The sequence below is a fragment of the Lutra lutra genome, chromosome 7, assembly GCF_902655055.1.
Source record: "Lutra lutra chromosome 7, mLutLut1.2, whole genome shotgun sequence".
Taxonomy (NCBI): domain Eukaryota; kingdom Metazoa; phylum Chordata; class Mammalia; order Carnivora; family Mustelidae; genus Lutra; species Lutra lutra.
The window spans coordinates 72,468,247-72,478,275 of NC_062284.1; the positions used below are offsets into that span (position 1 = coordinate 72,468,247).

Genomic DNA, 10,029 nt, shown 5'->3' on the forward strand with positions numbered 1-10,029 from the left:
CACCAGATGCACACAACAGGTGGAGATGTGGAAATTAAATCAGAGACAGTATTATGCAGACATCCTATTTTTCACCAACCAACTTCTGGTTGGAATCATTTTCTATGCAGATGGTGACTGTCTTGGTTTCTAGAACTCTCTTGATTTCAAGAAGCTGTATTTACTTCTACAATATACAATGCATGCTATCGGATAGTTTTCCTTTATCAGTGTTTTTATTTTTTTATTTTAAATATTTTATTTATTTATGAGAGAGAGAGAGAGAGAATGAATGAGGGGAGTGGCAGAGGGCGAGCCAAATTCCCTGCTGAGCAGGGAGCCCACCCTGCCCCCTCCCAGGACCCCAGGATCATGACCTGAGCCAAAGGCAGATGCTCCACCTGCTGAAACACCCAGGTGCCCCTATCAGCATTTTTATATAACTGAATTCTCACATTGTCTATCAACTATGTAATTTGGGGAATGGAATCACTCTTTGCTATGATGCTTCAAGGTTCTGTGTAACTCCCTTTCCTCAGTGACTCTAGAAAATATCATTCACTTTTCCTCACATACTAACACACACATTTCTTACATAAAGTGTTTTAAGGAAAAAAATAAAACCTTATATCTTCCTAAATTGGAAATATTACTCTTACCTCCTTGCACTGTAGGCAAGCACCATTTTGGAGAGTTTACTCTGTACTGTCCAGGGCCACTGTGGGTGGAGTCTGGAGTTCTGTGAATGACAGGGCTGAGGTGTGATTGTTGCTCAGTGGTTCTGTTGGAAGGGATTGAGGGTAAGACCCAATTTCTCTGATTCAAGACTCTACACTCTGACTGTAGGGGTATCAGAAACTCAGCAACTACACAAGGAATCATGAGGAGACACGGGGGAGCTCTGCTGGGGCTCCTGTGGCTCCAGGTTTGCTGTGAGTGGGGGCGTTCCAGATGGGGCTGGGGAGTGGTCCACAGCTGGAAGTGGTGGGGGAGCTGACACCGAGCTCCCAGAGAGTCCTACATCCTCAGCGGTGTTTCTTGGGATTTTTTTGCAGGTTTGAAAACTGGGTCGGTGACTCTCCAGTGATATTATTTGTGTTTGTTTTCTTCTTTCCACACAGTGGTGAGAGGGATGACGGTGGAGCAGAGCTCTTCAGTCCTGAGCCTCCGGGAGGGAGCCAGCTCTATTCTGAAGTGCAATTTTTCCCAAACTGCGCGCAGTGTGCAGTGGTTCCGACAGCACCCCGGGGGCGGTGGTCTCACCAGGCTGTTTTACGTATTTTCCGGGATGCAGCAGAGTGGGAGGTTAAACTGCACAGTGAATACTAAGGAACGGTCCAGCACTCTCCACATCGGGGCCTCCCGACTGGAAGACTCAGCCAGGTACCTGTGTGCGGCGCAGGCACAGTGCTCCCTGGTGATCTGCAGCCTGCACCCAAACTGCAGCTGCGCCTGCAGCCCCACCAGGAGGCCTTGCACCGCGGCCTCCCACAGCATGCTTGGACCATCTGGGATCCAAAGCGGGTGACACTAAACTTTGGCAATAAAGTACTACAAAATAAAAGTGTGTATGTTGACATTGCATAAAGCATATTGGAGGGATATTAGTTCTTTTCTTTTCTTTCTTTCTTTCTTTTTTTTTTTTTTTCCAAATTTTTATCTATTTATTTGACAGACAGAGATCACAAGTAGACAGAGAGGCAGGCAGAGAGAGAGAGGAAGGGAAGCCGACTCCCTGATCCCGGGACGCCGAGATCATGACCTGAGCCGAAGGCAGAGGCTTTAACCCACTGAGCCACCCAGGTGCCCCTGGAGGGATAGTAATTCTTAAAATGTTTAGAAGCTCTGGTTTTTTAAAAAATTACTGCAATGTTGGAAAGCATGTATCCGTAGGCTTAGAGATAGAAATTTAAGGTAAAGGTAATAGCTTTGGTTGAAAAGAATACCATTTTTCATGTGAAGTTTGAACTTACGCAGTGAACTGATTTTTAACACAGAGGGTGTTCTGAAATTAGTTTGTCTCGTCACTTAAGGCATAATAACATGCATAAACAAGCATTCTGAATTATATACAAGTCATGAAGCTGCTTTTTAGTTTCCTATACACCCTCCAAAAGTTATAGAAAATGTCAGAGAAAACAATAAAGTGTTGCTGTATACATTTACATTTGAATTTTTTTTAAGATTTTATTTTTTTATTTGACACACACACACAGAGATCACAAGTAGGCAGAGGGCAGGCAGAGAGAGATGCAGAAGCAGGCTCCCCACTGAGCAGAGAGCCTGATGCGGGGCTCTATCCTAGGACGCTGAGACTATGACCCGAGTGGAAGGGAGAGGCTTAACCCTCTGAACCACCCAGGTACCCCTAAATTTACATTTAATATTAAATTCAGATTTACATGAAACTGATTGATATGATATTAAATAATTTAGAACAATTGTTCCACTAGAGACATCAGCTCTAGATTTACTTTATTTATATTTCAACTAATTTATCAGATATTTATTCTAATTTTGTCATAGCATATAAAATATCCTTTAAAATCTTCAATATCAGTTGCACCAACAGAAATACCCTTCTCAAAATTAAAAGTGACCAAAAATTCTGTTTGCAGCATTGTATTTACCTACAGCAACTGACATTGCTTTCAATTATATTGATTGAAATGAAATTACTAAAAGTATTAATTTTGGTAGCCACATAAATTAATTCGTAGGAAAGCCAGCCAGAAAAATATTATTAAGATATTATGCTACCAAAGTATTATTTATTGTATTATACAAAATTTTTAAATATAATTTTTTTAGGTTTTTTGCAATTTGTAAATTTATTTATTTTTAAGATTTATTTATTTATTTTATTTGACAGAGATCACAAGTAGGCAGAGATGCAGGCAGAGAGAGAGGGGGTGGGGAAGCAGGCTCCCCGCTGAACAGAGAGCCTGATGCGGGGCTCGATCCCAGCACCCTGAGATCATGACCTGAGCTGAGGACAGAGGCTTTAACCCACCGAGCCACCCAGGCGCCCTGCAATTTGTAAATTTATATCTTTACTTATGTACCATTGAAGTTCTTTTGTGTTTTATAAGTAAAAGGATTTTTACTTTTTTTTTTTTAATTTTTAAAGCTTCTATTTATTTATTTGAGAAACAGAGGGAGAGAGAAGGAGCAGAGGCAGAGGGAGAAGCAGACTCCCCGCTGGGCAGGGAGCCTGACATGGGACTTGATCCCAGCACTCTGGGATCATGACCTGAGCCCAAGGCAGATGCTTAACTGACTGAGCCACCCAGGTGCTCCAATAAAATAAACACTTTTAAGAGAGCTTTATATTTTATTACAGAATGTAATATTTTTTTCTGCTTTTTGAACATGGGGCCCCAGATTTTCCTTTGTCATTGTGTACCACAAATTATGTAGCCATCTCTGTCTGGGAATTTTGAACACCTGACTTAAACTTGAATGAGGGAGCTAGAAGCTAGAAAACAATCAGGTCCTTTGAGAAAGTATTTTTTTGTTTTACATATGTATGAGTAAGCTTATCTACCATGGAGCCAACCGTATGTCACTGCCTATGGTGAACATTATACTCAGTGAGTAAAGTTCCATTTTATTCCATTTTCCCGTAGATTTAGATCCTCCTTGATCCAACTTTGGTCTCATAGAAGAAAAGAAAACCCGGAGAGAATCTTACCCTGAAGACTCTGTCTCTGCTTCTGAAGAGGGCTTGGGGTTAGTTAGAGTCAACCTCAGACCCACTAGGTCACATGTGGCTGTGAAAATGAATGATCTTGGGGTTCCGTGATGCAGTCAATTTCTCCCCAATCTGACACTGGTGCCTACTGCACAAAACCAGTCCTCAATAAATATTTGCTTTGTTATATGGTATAAAAGAAATTAAGAGCTGGAAGAGCCCTTAGAAATCCTTTAGTCCAATTTCATTTTACAAAATGCAGACTGTATCCAAGATGACAGTAAGGAACAATTAGGTAGTGAATGAGCTGGGGGAGAGAGAAAGTGGGTTTCCTCACTTCCTCTTTGACATTTTTGCCCCTGCCTCCTTGCTTGTATCTAATAATACAAGCCCAGCCACTTAGATCTCTGCAGTTTGGGTCTGAGAAAGTTGTGGTTCAATCAGTTTGAACGCCTGAATGGAGAGTTCCAATTTGTGTAAATGTCTGAGCCTATGGGCTGGAAAGGAGACTTGGGCTGAACCACTGTTATTTTACCAGCAAACTTCTCCATCACTCACAATTTCTGTAGGAGAAAGCCAGAGGTGATGGGGCCAGGTGAACACCTACATGTTTTTCTAAGGACCTCCTCAAAATAGTAAGTATATTTATTATCCCAGGTAGACATCCCTTAAAGGCAAGATATGAATACAGAGTATCACTAATATATTGTTATAAAAATGTAACCACTGCAATTGAGAGGCTAAGGGAGAACATTGTCCTCATGGTGGCCATCCATGAAGGTATTAGGAAAAAACCTTTTAGGTCAACAATTTTTGACGATGAGCCAGGCAATATTCAATGAAATAATCATGGGGCTATGAATTTTGCCCAGGGGATGATTATACTTGCGCTATAGTTCATTTATGGAACAGTGTGCTAGATAGAGCTTATTCAAACTAAAACATTCAGTTCTGGATAACATAACTCCAAAGGGCAAATATTGACTTAAAGCATCTGTCTCCAAGAAGAGGGAAATTCACCCAAAGAAGGATTTGGGATTCTACCTATGGACGATGGATGAGTAAATAGAGGAAGATTCTTAGAATGGAGAAATTTTACAAATGTAAAGACACATTTTATATTCACAGACACATTTATATGTTGATTTTCATTCTTCATCATAGTTGTTCCTAAATTTTCAAGGGTGTGAAATGTGGATAAAGATTGTGTTTATTCTGCACAACTCCAGAGGACCAATGAGTATAAATCATAGAAAAAGGCTTCCACTTATGGAGGTAAGGTAGTCTTGATTTCCCAGGGAACTCTCACGATTACTTGCATATTTGTACTGTCCCCCTAGCAGACATAGCAACATTTAGGCTTTCCTCGATTTTTTTTCCTTACGGATGTAATTGGAAAATAACCAGTTACTAAAGTAGTTAAGAAAGTGTTTTTGGCAGAAAGGGATAATTCTGGAAATCTAAGGACTGAGGAACTTTATCAGTGTCTTGGGGGAAATGACACTCTAGTAAAGTTTTGGGAGAAAACTGACAGAGTATGGAATGTGAGCCAGAAATGGCCAAGGCAGCAGAAATCTCTGTGCTTGGAAAGTTGCCTTACACTTTAGAGGAAATTCCACTAAGGACTGAGTCAGTTACTGCATTTAGGATCTGGTATTCCTTTTGATACCAGAAAATAAAAACATGTGTAGAATAATTCTATATATGGCTACATTTTTTTAACCTGAAGCCCAAAGTAGTCTGAGAATTTCCACTCTTTCCCCTAATGCTTTCTGGTATATAACCCACATAGCAACAGGAATTGATTTCTTTTTTGAGATTTTATTTTTATTTGAGAGAGAGAAAGAGTGACAAAGAGCACGAGAGTGGGGTGAGAGGCAGAGGGAGAAGCAGACGCCCCGCTGAGCAGGGAGCCAGATGCAGGATGCAATCCCAGGACTCAGGGATTATGACCTGAGCCAAGAGCAAGATGCTTAACTAACTGAGCCACCCAGGTTCCCAGGAATAGATTTCTTAAAGCAAGTCAGATTTCTCATCACAAATCACCAATGGGTCAAACTGTTTCCTAACTCACGGAACTTCCCCCTCTCCATCCCACTCTCTATCATTGAGATTTTTATACTGTCATCTTAATTGAGGGAAGAATCCACATTTTGACTGTTGGTGCTGTCAATTCTATGGAAATTGCAAGGTCACTAGTGAAACCAGCTTAAAGGAGCAGAGTCTGAGATCAGAGGCATTGGAAATATGTAATCTTTGGCTTCTGTGTCCCTTTTAGAGTTTTTCTCCATAGCAGGCAAATAAGGGTGGTAGATTGGGAGAAAGGGAAGGTTTTCCATTTTCTTTGTTTAAGAGAGTGAATCATGATTCCTTCATGATATTTATTTATTTATAATGAGGAAGGGCAGGAGCAGGGGAGAAGAGACAGAATCTTTTTTTTTTTAATTGTGTTATGTTAGTCACCTACAGTCCATCATTAGTTTTTGATGTAACGTTCCATGATTCATTATTTGCGTGTAACGCCCAGTGCCCCACGCAATCCGTGCCCTCCTTAACGCCCATCACTCTCTTACTACCCCTTCACCCCTTCTAAAACTCTCTGTTTCCTGGAGTCCATAGTTTCTCATGGTTTGTTTCCCTCTCCAATTTCTCTCCCTTCATTTTCCCCTTCTCCTAATGTCTTCCATGCTATTCTTTATGTTCCACAAATAAGGGAAACCAAATGATAATTGACTTTCTCTGTTTGACTTATTTCACTCGGCATAATCTCCTCCAGTCCTATCCAGATTGATGCAAAAGTTGGGTACCCATCCTTTCTGACGGCTGAGTAATATTCCATTGTGTATATGGACCACATCTTCTTTAGCCATTCATCTGTTGGAGGGCATCCTGTTCTTTCCACATTTTGGCTGTTTTGGACATTGCTGCTATGAAAGTTGGGGTGCATATGGCTCACCTTCTTTTGACTACATCTGCATCTTAGGTGTAAGTACCCAGTAGTGCAATTGCTGGATTCATAGGGTAGCTCTATTTTCAATTTTTCAAAGAACCTCCACACTGTTTTCCAGAGTGGCTGCACCAATTTGCATTCCCATTAACCATTTAAGAGCGTTCCCCTTTCTCCTCAACTTCTCCAACATTTGTTGTTTCTTGCCATGTCGATTTTTTCTATTCTAACTGATGTAAGGTGGTATCTCAATGTGGTTTTGATTTGAATTTCCCTGATGGCTAGTGATGTTGAACATTTTTCCATATATCTTTTAGCCATTCATATGTCTTCTTTGGAGAAGTATCTGCTCATGTTTCTGCCCATTTTTTGACTTGATTTTCTGTTTTTGGGGTGTTAAGTTTGAGAAGTTCTTTATAAATTTTGGATATCAGCCCTTTGTCTGTAGAGTCATTTGCAAATATCTTCTCCCATTCCATGAGTTGCCTCTTTGTTTTGTTGACTGTTTCCTTTGTTGTGCAGAAGCTTTTTATCTTGATGGAGTCCCAAAAGTTCATTTTCGCTTTTATTTCCCTTGCTTTTGGAGATGTGTCTTGAAAGAAGTTGCTGTGGCCGATGTCAAAGAGGTTACTGCCTATGTTCTCCTCTAGGATTTTGATGGATTCCTGTCTCACATTGAGGTCTTTCATCCATTTAGAATTTATCTTTGTGTATGGTGTAAGAGAATGATCCAGTTTCATTTTTCTTCCAATTTTCCCAGCACCATTTATTGAAGTGACTGTCTTTCTTTCATTGGATATCTTTTCCTGCTTTGTCAAAGATTAATTGACCATAGAGTTGAGAGTCCATATCTGGGCTCTCTATTCTGTTCCATTGGTCTATGTGTCTGCTTTTGTGCCAGTACCATGCTGTCTTGGTGATTACAGCTTTGTAATATAACTTGAAATCAGGCAACATGATGCTCCCAGTTTTGTTTTTCTTTTTCAACATTTCCTTGGCAATTCAGGATCTTTTCTGGTTCCAAACAAATTTTAGGATTGTTTGTTCCAGCATTTGAAAAATGCCACTGGTATTTTGACTGGGATGGTGTTGAGTGTATAGATTGCTCTGGGGACTGTAGTCATTTTAATGATGTTTGTTCTTCCAATCCATGAGCATGGAATGTTTTTCCAATCTTTTGTGTCTTCTTCTATTTCCTTCATGAGTGTTTTGTTGTTCCTAGAGTATAGATCCTTTACCTCTTTGGTTAGGTATCTTATGCTTTTTGGTGCTATGGGGAGATAGCATCTCAAGTAGGCTCCATGACCAGCAAGGAGCTGGATTTGGGGCTCAATCTCACAACCCTGATATCATGACCTGAGCTGAAATCAAGAGTCAGACGCTTAACTGACTGAACCACCCAGGTGCCCCGATTCCTTCCCGATTTTAAACATGTATACCAGGCCCATCACTGATAAAACAATAACAGGATCTATCTCTTTTGAAGTTAATAGTGACTCAGTAGTGAGCAAAGGTATAAATCTTAAATTTTACATTCTTCCCATGCACTTAATCCCTGATCTTAGATATAATTTTCTTGACCGATTGCTGCCTTGATGCATGTGAGTCCCTCAGAGGCACAGGCTAGGAGAAGAGCATTTCCGCAGTGAGTTCAGTAGAGATGTGACCACAAGATGGGAGTGCACCCGTGCTGATGCAGAACACGTGGAGGGTTCATCTTAGTGGCATCTGATGGACTAGACCATGGTAGCAGCAGAGTCTTTTCTTATTGGCGGGTAGACAATGTGGGAAGATACTCTGTTAGAGGAAAGAAGGGATGGCCTGATAAGAAAACGAACTGAGCTGGCTGGAGGCTGCAATTCTGAACATGAGCTTAACTGGGAGGAACCATGAAGACATCCATGAGAGCTTTAATCATGTTCTCGTGGCTAGAGCTGAACTGTGAGTTGAGCGTTTATGGGCAACAGAGTATATTAATGGATATTCTTCAGAAGTCAAGACTGGCTTTACTCAGGTTTCCTCCACTTAGTGTAGCAAAAGATAATTCTGAAGCACAATAATCTGGAATCTCTCCTCCTTTCTCTGACCTTTTCTTTCTGCTCAGGGTTCAGCCAGGGAGAGAATGTAGAGCAGCATCCTTCTACCCTGAGTGTCCAGGAGGGAAGCAGCTGCAGTTATTCAGACAGTAACTCAGACTTACTTCCCCTGGTATCAGCAAGAACTTGGAAAAGGTCCCCTGCTCCTTATAGACATTCGTTCAACCGTGGCCACAAAAGAAGACCAAAGACTCACTGTTTCATTGAATAGGACAGCCAAACATCTCTCCTTGCACATCAGAGACACCCAGCCTGAAGACTCAGCTGGGTACTTCTGTGCAGCAAGAACACATTGCTTCCCAGGCACCTGCTGCCTGCACTCAAACCTGGGACTGGGGCAGCCCCTGTCCTCTGACACAGACCTTCGAGGATAGCTTTTGTGCTGTTGTTTATCCACAAGTGAAAGCTAACATATTAGACATTAAAAGCTTATAAGAGGAAGAGTAAGCTCATGATGACCTTGACAGAGTTAGAACATTTTGTTAGATGACTGTTGGCTAATGGATTCTTGAAGGCAGTTAGTACAGTTTTATTTTGAAATATGGGTTTTAAAGATGACTTTACATTTGGTATTCAGACTCCTTTCCTATAAAAAACTCCTTAGTAACAGTATAACAGTCGTTATTATGGATGGACTCAAACACTGTGTTTCAAAAGTAGCATTTATGATATCTCTGATTCTGAAGCATAATTGGACATTTAGAAATATGGAAAGTACAAATATGAAAATGAAAATTCTGTGATCATATAATACTTATTCCTTTTAGTCTCTAAAAATCCTTATTATAATTATGATTGCGATTTTTTTCACTTTATATATTTTGATTTGAGCATGCCCCTTTCATCAGTTTTTTTCTCAAAGATCTGCTTTATTTTATTTTTTAAGTTAGTCATTTAACATGTGTTTTAAAATAGCTCTGTGAGATATTTTACTTAATTACATTTTCATATTAATTTTGTTCCTCTGTATTTCGGGCAAAATCTGAGAGCCATTTCTATGTGCTTTGATTACTTTCTTGTTCAGAAATTTTGTCACGGGTTTTCCTTTAGTGCCCAGGGATGGTAAGTAATATTTGTGTGTTTGAGGGAAATTAAGCAGGGAGTGGTTTAACAATGTGAGCTTCAGATAAAACTCAGAAATCTATTCTCATTTACAAAATTCCGTATCTGTTCACAATAACACTTTCATAGAATTTAGGAGACAGAATTTTATATTTCATTCACTGCTATATTACAGTAGGTAGAACAAACTTTTTCACATAATTCATTATCAGTAGATGTTAAGGAAAGAAGGAAAGAAGAATTCTGCTACC

The 10,029-nt window shown here is 40.2% G+C and overlaps 1 pseudogene; it reads left to right on the forward strand.

Annotated features, from left to right (window-relative positions):
* Positions 1-8,509: 8,509 nt before the first annotated feature.
* LOC125104457 (T cell receptor alpha variable 13-1-like) lies at positions 8,510-9,090 on the forward strand (annotated as a pseudogene).
* The last annotated feature ends 939 nt before the right edge of the window (positions 9,091-10,029 follow it).